We start from the raw sequence: 12,927 nt of genomic DNA, 5'->3' as shown, positions 1-12,927 counted from the left end.
GCAAGGCGTAATCTAAATGGAGGAATGCATGGAATGGAGATGGGCATGCTGTATCAGCTCACCTTTCCTTCCTTTTTGTTAATACTGATCACAGCCCACTTTCTTACTTATCGCTGTTTCGGGGTTGGAAAAATATTCATGAAATAAAAAGGGAAGACAGGCAGGAGGAGGAAAGGTGAGGGATTGTGTGCAGTGCACTGCTGACCTGCCTAGGCCATGCAGAATCCCAGCTGCTTCCTCCTCCCCACCGACTGCCTGCTGAGAACACTCTGCTTCCAGACAGACCTCCTAAAACACCTCTTGTGAACATTCTTTTGGGGGCCTCAGACTTTCTCTTAAACCTGTCTGAAATTGCCCTGGGAAGTTTCCAGATACTGAAGCACTGAAAGAAATTTCATAAACAGCCTAAAAATTCTTCTTTGTGGAAATGGAAAACTTTGCTCTCACTGAACAAGTAATCAACCATTATTCTCCAAAGAGCCATTTCCCGTTTGTGAGCACCGATGCCCATTTAGGAGTTTTCATAAATGTAACTGCTTTATAAATGAGCCACCATCAAAAGAACCACTCCACCATTAAAGATGGAAGCAGCAAGCCAGGAAATAAGGGTCTGGTAATAGAGGAACAATTCCTTTAGCTCTGAGAAATTGTCTACATTGCCTTTTAGGCTGCAATGTTTAAAAATGGGCCAAACAATTCCAAAACCCAAAGTATTATTAATAGTTTAGTCATCAACAGAAAAATAAGACTGGTTTGAATTTGTGAGGAAAAATATCACTTCAACAAGATTAAAGCGCTCTCTTTGTCCAGATGAACCAAGATATAGACTTAAAATGAAATCAGCTGCCATTTTTTGCCAAACAGAAAAGCAATACAATATAGAATTGTTATAGCTATAAAAAAAAAGATCTGGAGCAATTATCTAGTCTCTATCAAAAGTGGGTGAGAGTGGTTTCTAATCTTCTTTGAGTCCCAACTATCTTTTAGAATTGAATGAAAATGCAGATGGTTAAAAATCCAAGTCCAAGATTTAGATGAGCTTAGAGCAAGTTCCTGCCCACCATTTATTACCTTTGTGCCCTTAGGGTACCAATCTGATTTTTCCAAGCCACAATTTTCTCACCTATAAAATGGGAATAATAATAGTAAGTGTTTAATAAGGCTATCTTTGAATATATATATATATATATATATATATATATATATATATATATTCATGAGAGACACAGAGAGGGAGGCACAGACATAAGACATAGGCAGAGGGAGAAGCAGGTTCCCTGCAGGGAGCCTGATGTGGGACTCGATCCCAGGACCCCAGGATCATGCCCTGAGCCAAAGGCAGACTCTCAACCACGGAGGTACCCAGGCATCTCAACAACGCTGTCTTGAGAAATGAATGAGATAACCCACATATAGTTCTTTTTAAAAAAAATTGTATTTATTCATAAGAGACAGAGAGAGAGAGAGAGAGGCAGAGACACAGGCAGAGGGAGAAGTACGCAGGGAGCCCAACGTGGAACTCGATTCGAGGTCTCCAGGATCACACCCTGGGCTGAAGGCAGGCGCTAAACCGCTGAACCACCAGGGCTGCCCCCATCCACATATAGCTCTTGCAGCATTCCCTGATACTTAAGAAGCACTCAATAAACGTCCCATATGACTACAATCATATAGACTCAAGTATCCAAAAATGCAAGCATTTTTGGACTTAGGGCTGGATCCAGTGGCTCAAATGATGCCCCCTTATCCGCTTGCTTTCTCTGTGTTGGTTCTATTTTCAAGTAGGCTCTCCCCCAAAGGGGGTTCTCTCATAAACCTGAATGAAAAATCATGCCTCCTTCATATTCCCAGATTTGCCTCCATGCTGTGCCCAACCCCGAACCAACCACTGTGCCCAAGGCAATGCACAGCTCTCATTGGCCCAGCCTGGATCAGTCAGGATGGAAACGATCATCCTCACCCGAGCAGAGGCCTGGACAGAGGGCATCTGAGGGAATGTTCCCCTGAGAAAAATCAAGATATCATTCCTAAGAAAAGAGTCAGTGGAAGCAGAGAAAACAACAGATAACCACTTATCCCAGGTTTATCGCCCTTGTTTTAGGCAAACATTTCTTCAATTATTAGGGAAATTGAAAAGATTCCATAATTTCTTCTTTAATTTCTTCTTTTTAATGCTTAACAGTTCTGAATATGAAGAAATTTCTTCTTTTGTTTAGCTTTGAATCTTTGATAGAAATTAAAACTCATTTTCTGTGAGACTCGAGTCATTTTCAAAAAGAAAACTTGTTTTTACCACATTTTGACTCTGTGGTGTTTGGTTTTCTGAGTCTTGGTTACTTTGTCTGTAAAAATGAAAGGTTTGGCTTGGATGATCTCTAAAGCCCCTTCTGAACATCTGTGGTTTCTAAGAACAATTGAAATGACTCAACAGAAAATTTGCTTGTTGCCATCAATTCTATGTACCCTAGAAAAATCTTTCTTTCATCTGGGCTGGCTCTTCAGAGCTCAATCCCTAAGTAACAGATGGTGTTATGAATGGATTTAGAGATAAAACACTGGACCCAGAGGCTTATCCAAGCTCTACCTCTGTTCATTATAGATGTGTGACTTTGGGCAACTTTATCTGTTTCCTCATCTATAAATGAAGGTGATAACAGGCCTCACCTCACAGGGCTGTGTGAGCCCTTAAAGAGTTTAAAACATGAAAGCTTCTGGCACTATTATGTTAGTATAAGAGTTGGCAGTTACCAAGCAAACAACATCAACACGAATGAAGAAAGATAGTGAGGCCGCAAAGAAAGGCTGGATATTTTTCATTTAAATATTCCACCTCTCCCTCCAAAAGCCTCCTCTACCCTTTCAAAAAATAAGGATATGATTTTCCTTTGCCTTGAGTTTGTCACAGAAGCATTTGATATTTTAATTAGCTAAATAAAAATTTCAAATGAAGGCTCCTTCACCCAAGTTATATTCAGAAGTAGAAAAAGAACTACCAAAGTCCACTATATTTATGCACTTCTCTAAGCTACCAAAACATTGATTTGGCGTACCCATACCACTGTGGCTTCAGGCACAGCTGGATCTAACAAGTCCAGCTGTATAATGAAAATCCTGCCACATCACAAAAGCATCATATTAAAGTCAAGCAGTTAAATTTTAAATCTTGGTGTCTTTAGAGAATCTGAAAAACAGGAATTATCTGAATGAAAATATGGATGCTATTTCCAGTATACCAATATACATTAAGGACTATTTCAAAAAAGAACAATCTGTTAGATGCTAACATTGTGCAGTTTAATCAAGATCTTACAAAAATTAAACATTAGTAAAGAGAAGAAATTGATGATTTATTAACAATGAAACTTTTTGTAGTTTTAAGCTCATCTGGGTTTAAATTTACAATGGCAGCATTATGGCATTTATTAATATAACATTTGGCATTAAGTAAAATCTGATTTACTATTAGAGTTCACTTAAATACGCAGGTTTCTCCAAACTAACTTTGTATCATCTTGAAACATTTAGATTTGACCCAGGGATTTTTATCCCCCAAATATTAAATACTCAGAGGGACATCAAACAAAATCTTATCATCAAACACCTCGTGAAAAGTGAAAATTTCAGTTAACTCTGTGCACTTTCAAATATCTTCATATTTTATCTGGTATGTAATTGATTTTCTTCACTTTTATATGAATTCAGGGAGAAGGGGAAGGCTAAGTAACCAGTGTATGTAGCCTATGTACTCTTTTTTAAAAGTAGGGATTTATTCCCCACACCCTTAATTTCCTGAGACTAAGCATAACTCACAGCAACAAATGCATTTTACATTGTGAACCAGCACAAACCTAAAAATAAAAATATATCAAGATTCATAAGCAAAAGTTTGATAAAACAATAACTTTTTTTAAAAGATTTTATTTATTTATTCATGAGAGACACAGAGAGAGGCAGAGACATAGGCAGAGGGAGAAGCAGGCCCCATGCAAGGAAGCCAGATGTGGGACTCGATCCCCAGACCCAGGATGGCACCCTGAGCCAAAGGCAGATGCTCAACCACTGAGCCACCCAGGCATCCCACAATATCTTTAAATTATAAGCTAAGACTGACTTTTTATACTTTGTTTTACGGTGATCCTCCTGAGAGATTGCTTCCTACCTCTTTCTCTCTGCAGCCCTCTTTCCCATTCACTTCTCTCTGCTCCACAGGTGTCCAGCCCTTGCAGGTCTTCCAGTCCCAGCAGGAGCCACTTCTGTGAAGCAGGTGAAGCTTTAACTTCAGAGCAGCTCACCACAAGGACCCCTTCCACATCCTTGAAGGAGCAACAGCCTTAGGCCACATAAAAAAGGATCTGCTCTGGGCCTATCTCATGTGACTTGAACCTTCCTTAATCTGGGGACTGTCAGGGTTCTTTACTGCCACACTTTACAGCAGCTCCTAGGCTGAGGTAGAGGGAGAGAGTTAGCAAGGGACAAGTCCAGTCCATTCTCTCTCCTGCTCTAAGTCAACCCACTGATGAGCACTGTACTCATTAGCTGTGAACAAACCTTAATAATCTAATTAAACAGATATCACCACTACTTTTCATCTTGTGTGTTAACGAGGACACATACAGTAACAAGTAATGTTTCTCATTAGAGGAAGAACAAAATTAGCATTTATGGGTCCTAATTAAAGTTTGGCTTCCAAATATGATGTTCTTTGCTTTTTACTAAAAATAGTGTACTTGTAAACTAGGGCAGGAAATAATCAAATGCTCAAATAATTAAAAGGAAATTGATGTGTGTAGCACCATTTTGTTTCACAGCTTCTGATATTCCAGAGTGTCATGAACGATGGAAAACCCAGACTGACCAGTAAGACAAGATAAAACATAAATAATAAATGTTAATATACATTGAAAAAAGTAAAATTTCTCTTAAATATTTGTTTATTGTTGTTGCTGTTGTCATGAAAATACTTGCCCTTGGGACTGAAGAGAGTCTATATAGACACAGAATATTAAATGGATAAAATTGAAAACATTTATTGCCTTCAGTTCTGCCAAGGTCAGGAATATCAGAAGTTGTTCAGATCTTCAAAAATCAAAACCAAATATACTTCTATGTGGAATGGATAGTTTTAAAAAAAAAAAGGCACTTGAAGCAGTAAAATTTCACCTGGACCTTGTATAGCAGCACACTCAGACAAAATAAGCCTTTATTTTCTTCCAAAACACTCTGCAAAATGCCTACAACTGCCTAGTTACTACCAACAGAAGATGTCTCCTTCTATTTTGGTGGCCCTGCAGCTTTCTCTCCCTAATTAGAGCTTCCATATTGTCTGGCCATCTGCTTCTGGGTTTTGCCCAAGCTGTGGTGATAGAAGAGGTATTTTATGATCTCATTCTTTTGGTGGGAGGATAAATTCCACATTAGTCTGATCTGGACAAAATGCTTTGGAGAAGACACATGGATCTCCTTGGTGCTTCCTATGGAACAGTTAAATATTCCCTCTGGCTACAGAGGTTGCAGGGCTTCTTGTTTGACCACCTCACAGCCAGCTAATGTGGTAACACCATGTCCAGAACATATTCCACCTACTTTCTCCACCATTGTCCTATATTGTCTCCTTCTACTTGATTTGCTGCTTGATAGGAATCTTAGTATTTCCTGGGATGCCTGAGTGGCTCAGTGGTTGAGCATCAGCCTTTGGCTCAGGTTGTGATCCCAGGATTCTGGGGTCAAGTCCTGAATCAGGCTCCCTGCAGGAAGCCTGCTTCTCCCTCTGCCTATGTTTCTGCCTCTGTGTGTGTGTGTCTCATGAATAAATAAATAAAATCTTAAAAAAAATAAAGGAATCTTGGTATTTCCTTCATGCATAGTTGCCTTCTCTTAATGTTGAGTCATTCTGGCTTTTAGGTACAATCTCTTTGGGTAGCCATCAGCCTAGACTAACCCTTTGACCCTAGCTTCTCATATTTCCACATTCAGTTGAACACTCTGGTACCTAGTTCACAAAGATAGCCTTCAATAGTTCCTTTCATCCCTGTACAAATCATGTTCCTCCGCCTATCAAGAGGTGAAGTCTACTTGCCCACCATTGAATCTGGGATGGCCTCATGGCTTGCTTTGACTGAAAGGGCATGAAGTGACACTATAACTCTGGCCCTGGGTCATCAGAGGCCTAAGTATGTCTGTTCTCACTCTTGGAGCCTCGCTGCTATGGAAAACGGTCCAGTCTATCCAACTCAAGAGAGAGGCTATGAAGAAGGCTCTGGAGGAGACACCACATAGAAGGAAAGGCAACATGGAGAATACCAAGGATCCAGACGTATGCATGAGCCCAGCTGACACCACGAGAAGAGAGAGGCCCTGTCAGCTCACACAGAACCCTATCTTTCAAGACATCTCTGATAAGGTACCAGACATGTGACTGAGGCTATCTTGGGCCCTCCAGTTCGAGCTGACTGCCCCAGTCAGCACCATGTGGACCCAAGAAAAGCAAAACCCATCAAGATGTGCCTGAGTTTCTGACCTACACATTTATGAGCAATAAAATGGTCATTGCTGTAAGCCCCTAAATTTGGAGGGGGGTGATTTTTTATACAGCAGTATATAGCTGATACAGAAATACTATGATGATGGTTATAGTAATGCCCCCCATGCACACAAATTATGATACCCTACATCCATGCCTCCTTGCAACACAATACTGCTGCACCTCTCATCCAGAGGTGGAGGCCTGTGACTTCTTTTGACCAAAAGAATGTGCAAGTCTCAGAGCCTATGCCACAAAAGATGATGCAGCTTCAACTCTCACTTTTGGCACCTGGAGATCACCACACTGAAAAAGTCTACTCTAAATTAGTGGAGAGGGAGAGGCCACGTGGAGGAGAGTCAAGGTACCTTAGCTAATGGCCAATACCATCAGCCAGAAATGTGAGTGAGGCATCTAGAACCCGATCCAAGATGACTGTGAACATATGAGTAATCCCAGGCAAGACTATCCAGGTTGCCAACCCATGGAATCATGAGAAACAACTGTTGTTTTAAGCCACAAATTTTGGAGTGGTATTTTACATAGCAAAGGATAATTAGGAAAAATAACCACTCATGTGGCTCCTGACTGGTTCATCTGGCCTAGTTCCCCCAACCTCCCCACTCCAATGTTAAGCCTAAGCACACAGAGTAGCCTGACAATGTAGCCAAGCTTCTGTCTCCATTTGACTGCTGGGAATATAGAGCCCTCAAGTTAATTAGGGCTCTGCCACTAATAAGATGAACATCCTGAGGCAAGTTATCCTGTTTATTAAAAAAGGATAATAACAGTAGGAACTCACTGAGTTCTTATAGACATTTAATGAGATAATCTACATAGAATATACTCAGAAATGTTAGACAGCCTCATTTTTCAAAAGCATGAGATAGGTTTTTATGGAAAGTCTTTACAAGTTTTGAAATGAAGTCATATCCTTCAAAATCTTTTTATAAAATGAAACTGAGAATGAAAAGCCCACATTCTATAGCCCTTCAAACCTTCTTCAGGGAGTTGTCATGGTACTACTGGAAGGATTAGAGAGAAATGGTACAGGGCATTTTTCACTGGATAGATCTGTAGGAGGGAATACTTCTAAATGAAAATTTTAAATATTTTTCGGGCAACGCTTTAAGTTCTGCTTTAAAAGAGAAAATTGCTACTTCCAATTACTTCTTAAACTAGGAATTTTAAAATTTCAGACTTCCTGTCAATATGAAAATAGGCATCTAATATACTTATTTTATTCTGATGCTGCACAACAGAATCACTGATAAACTAGAGAAAACACATGAAAATGTGACTAAGTTTCATAGACTAAAAAGAGAAGTTTCACTAAGGTGATCTGACAGTAGTAGCACAGAAAGGGAATTAAGTAGCTCTAAAAAATCAGAAAATAATCAATGAAGATTGAAAATTAATGAAAAAATATTACGTCTATGTATCACAAATTTGTAGCCTGGGAATAACAGGCAAGATAAAGGTAAATGCTCCAATTTCTTGGATGATAATGCAAATAATTTAATTTAATGATATTAAGGGCTTTCGCCTTGAGTATTGCTCTAATTGAGATGTCAACAAAATTATCAAGATGGCACATTCAGAATGAAGCATCTTTGTAAAAGAAGATGACGCCATAGCTCTGGAACATTTTTAATAATCAGCGCAGAAAATATATAGAAAAAATTTACACTCTTCGGTTGTCTAAATTCAGGCTGCTATAACAGGACACCATAGAATAGGTGCCTTGAATAAGAGAAATTTATTTCTCACAGTCTCAGAGTCAGGGAAGTCCAAGATCAAGAGGCCATCACTTGAGGGCCTTCCTGCTGAAAGCCCTCTTCCTGTTTTTGCTCCCATGGGGCACAGAGAGAGGGAAGGAGTAAGCCCTCTCTTGATAAGTCTCCTCTTATTAGGGGCACTAATTCCACCTAAGAGCTGTACCCTTGTGATCTAATTACCTCCCAAAGGCCCCATCTCCAAATAGGGTTTCAACATATAAATTGTGGGGGAGGAGATACATTCAGCCCATAGCATTAGATAAAAGGTTACTGTGACAAATTATATTTTCCAAAAATGCCACAAATATTTCTTTGTCGTACATACTTTTCCAAAACTTTGCTATTCTCCTATAAGTAGTTGGAAACTGAGCAGGCCTTTGTGACTGCCTCAAAAAATAAAGCAGTGGTTTTTACCTAGTGGTGTTCTCTTCTCTAGAGAACATTTGGCAATGTCTGGAGGCATTTTTTAGTCATCACAAACTGGTGGGAAGGGTGCTACCACTGCTGAATATCCTACAGTAGACAGAACAGCCCCACAACAAAGAATTATGTGGCCCGAAATGGCAATAGTATGGAGATGGAGACTGAGCAACTCTGTAATAGAGTATGGTAGAAGTCGTGCTTTATGACTCTGCAGGCTAGGTCGTGAACAGCTATACAACTTTTGCCTGGCACTCTTTCTATGGGAGATTGCTCTCCTTTGGAACCCAGTGGCCATGCAATGAAAAAGCCCAGGCCACAAAAAGGAACCCACATGGGAAAGAATCAAAGCTGGCTCTTAGCCCTTGCTGAGGTCGCCAACAATCAAAACTCAGTCATGTGAGTGTGCCATCTTGAAATCAGATCCTCCAGCCTCAAACCACCACTGCTGATGCTGTGTAGAACAGGGAGGAACCATTCTCTCTGAGTCCTGTTCAAATTGCAAATGACTTAGGGAAAGTCACTGAGGGAAAGTTTTGTCTGTTGAATTAACACTTCAAAAGTATGTTCTGACTTCTGGTTCAAATACAGGGAGTAAAAGCCTCTCTTCTTTTCAGCTCAGTCTTCACCAAAACACTACAAGGAGCAAAAGCAAAAGCATCATCCCTAATGTGACACAATGAGAAGATAGCCAAAATCCCCATGAGAGTACTGCCAGAGGCAGAGGGGATTGAGCACCAGGGCAGGAGACATCAAAGAGAACACTCAGGGCTGCAGCTGTGAGACAGCACTGGTGAGGACACTTAGTAAGGGTTAGGATAGCCTCTGAGTGCAAAGCCAACCACCATCCACAGCAGTACCAGCTGGCATGGGCAGGCAGGAGGTAGGAGGTCTCTTAGACCCATTTGGGAGTCCAAGGAGAGGCCTCGACAAGGGATTGCTCAGACAAGCCATATTTGAAGAAAGTAGTCTGTACTCATGAGCAGAGCACTTGGCAGGGGCTAGGGTGAGAGAAGGGGAGTGTTCCTTCTGAGGAACCCTACAGCTGCCCCAGTTCACTGACTCTTAGAGGTCAACTCTAAAAGAAATACCAAATGGAAAAAGAAAAAAAAAAAAAAAACAATTGTAAGAAAAACTTATCTGTCTAGAATGCGGCCCTGGTTTCTTTCCCCACATGAACGTCCAGGAAACAGCAAGTCCAGGAAAAACTCTTACTCAAATAAAAACTATTCTAAAGCAATGAAAACCACAAACACAATTCCGCGTCTGGGAATGTATATACTCATGCGCGTACAAAATGATGAACACACATCAGATATTCACTAAGTTTGGAGATGGTTTGCTGTCCAGCAACAGAAAACTATCATCTTATCTATCTATCCAGCCTTCAATTAACCCTTCATCCATCCATCCAATATCATAAGTTGCAGAGATTAGTACCTTTATAAGTAGTATTTTGTGCTTGATAAAACATTTCTATAGTTTATTCTCAAATGCCTCATCACTCAGTATTTAGAGTGGAGTGGAGGATCTTTGAGTGGCAATGGGCCCTTCCAGGAGGCCCATCCTTTATTGCAAGTGCATTGTGGCCACCTACAAAGTTCCCAGTAAATCTGACATGAAGAATTTCTACAGTTCTTATGCCAGTAAAAATAATATGGTAAACATAAATTAGAATTCCAAGATTTTATAACAAGAACATAAAAGAACATAATTATTGATCCTTTCATAACACTTCTGAAATAAATGTAAAGTTTCGATGCATTTGACAGAGTAAGAATATTACTTTTAAAGAATCAATACATATATTACATAGTTATAATGCTTTATAGGAAAAAATTTTCAGTAGAAAGTTGCTCTGGGGCAAATTAGTAGAAGAAGTTTAAATAATAGCTTTTATTTCTATTTAGAATTTCTGTAGGGCAGCCCAGGTGGCTCAGCGGTTTAGCACTGTCTTTAGCCCAGGGTGTGATCCTGGAGACCAAGGATCGAGTCCCATGTCGGGCTTCTTGCATGGAGCCTGCTTCTCCCTCTCACTGTGTCTCTGCCTCTTTCTCTCTGTGTGTCTCTCATGAATAAATAAAATCTTTAAAAAAAAGAATTTCTGTATTACAACATATCAAAAATTATGCCAAGGAATTTTTGCCAGGCTATTGACAAGGTAATTAAAATAATGATGGCAATTGGAATATTTTTCACATTAGTTGGTATCTTAAGACTTATCAGGATCTTTCTAGTCAACATCCTCACCTTTTTAAGCACTGTGTTTTAAATTTTATCTATCTTCTGAAGTTATTACTTTTTTTCATTAGCAGAGTTTCACATGGTTAATATTTTAGCATCATATCAAGGTAAAGATTACCATCTTTTCTTCATCCCATTCTTACAAAAGTATGTCTTATTTTTGCTGTAAGTGCTTTGCGGAATGAGACTGGATGGATAGAGAGATGTAGGGATGATGAATGCATGGATGGGTGGATAGATGGATGATGGGAAGGAGAATAAATGGATGGATAGATGACAGGAAGGAGTTAGGAAGGAAGGTAGATTGCAGATAGATGATAATAGATCAATTGATAGATAACCCTCTCTGGCAACAAAATCAACACAACTTTTAAATAATTCCATTTTTTTAAAAGATTTTATTTATTTATTCATGAGAGACAGAGAGAGAGAGAGAGAGGCAGAGACACAAGCTGAGGGAGAAGCAGGCTCCATGCAGGGAGCCCGACATGGGACTCGATTCTGGGTCTCCAGGATCATCACGCTCTGGGCTGAAGGTGGCGCTAAACCACTGAGCCACCCGGGCTGCCCAAATTCCAATTTTCTATGTAAAATTTATCACTGAGAATCTGATGCCAATCTAAGACACCAATCTCTGCCTGAAAAGAGCTGCCTTTTTCTCTTCTCTCACACTTCCGGATCCAGTCAAATGTCCTCACTTATCTCCACCTACTAGCCCCAGATCAGCCAAGACAGAATTGGCACATGATTATATAGGAAATTTTATAAACATAATCCATTGCCTCATTGAGTTGTCTCTCTGAAGATTGTTGTGTACCATCCCCATAACTCTCCTCAGGTTTCTTCACTTTGGTGTGTAACCACCTACCTTGTTCCTGCGAATCACATCTTTCTTACCTGTTGTTGGTGCTGGCCTTTCCACGGTTTATCATCTTATCACTATGTGTTTTCCTCCTTTTCAAACTAAATCTGGAAAAGTTTTGACAGCTACCTGAACACATATTTGTGACTCCTCGTCTAGTCTATCAACATCCTCATCCTTCCCATACACAAGGGCTCCACAACATTTTTCGTCTTTGTCCACTCATTACTACCTACAAAGTCTTACAGTCTGTAGTGACTTGCATGCAAGACTTGTCACATTACTTCTTGCACCCAGAAGTGCAATAGTCATTAAGAAATCTTATGGAAATATTAACACTAATTTTTGAACTGGCTTAATTGGTTTATTTATGTCGTTTTAGAATAGTGGTAAAACAATCTGTAGTGAAGGATCTGTTTCTTTTATATTTCAGTCTCTGTAGAGGAATATGTAGTCCTACTCTTATAAATAGTTCGCAATCCTCACCATATGCCCATGAGACTGTGTTGAGTTCAACACTTGAACTTGTCTAGACTTTGTTCAATGAAATTATGCACTTGGATATCATTGCAATATTTAATTGCTATAAAATTTCTAAATACTTAATCTCAGCTTTGTACTTTGTGGGCCAGTAATCAATAGGTCACAGACTGGCACCAGCTGAAGACCACATTCTGAGTAAACAGTACTGATACAGTAGATAGCAGGATTGCCTTCCTTCTTGAGAGTATCATTTAATGAAGATATTAAATGTAGAATTTAGTCTTCTCAGTGGAACATTTTGTGTATTTGTACATTCCAAGGAGTCAATTTAAGAGTGAAAAGAGAAAGGATTTGTTTTTGTTTTTGTTTTTGTTTTAAAGATTTTATTGGGACACCTGGGTGGCTCAGCGGTTTAGCGCCTGCCTTCAGCCCAGGACCTGATCCTGGAGTCCCAGGATGGAGTCCCAGTATGGAGTCCCACATCGGGCTCCCTGCATGGAGCCTGCTTTTCCCGCTGCTTGTGTCTCTGCCTCTCTCTCACGAATAAATAAATAAAATCTTTATTTATTTATTCATGAGAGACAGCGAGAGGCAGAGACACAGGCAGAGGGAGAAGCAGG

This window comes from Vulpes vulpes, chromosome 13 (assembly GCF_048418805.1).
Source record: "Vulpes vulpes isolate BD-2025 chromosome 13, VulVul3, whole genome shotgun sequence".
NCBI lineage: Eukaryota > Metazoa > Chordata > Mammalia > Carnivora > Canidae > Vulpes > Vulpes vulpes.
The sequence above is the reverse complement of the archived record's forward strand: the minus strand, read 5'-3'. Positions refer to the sequence as shown.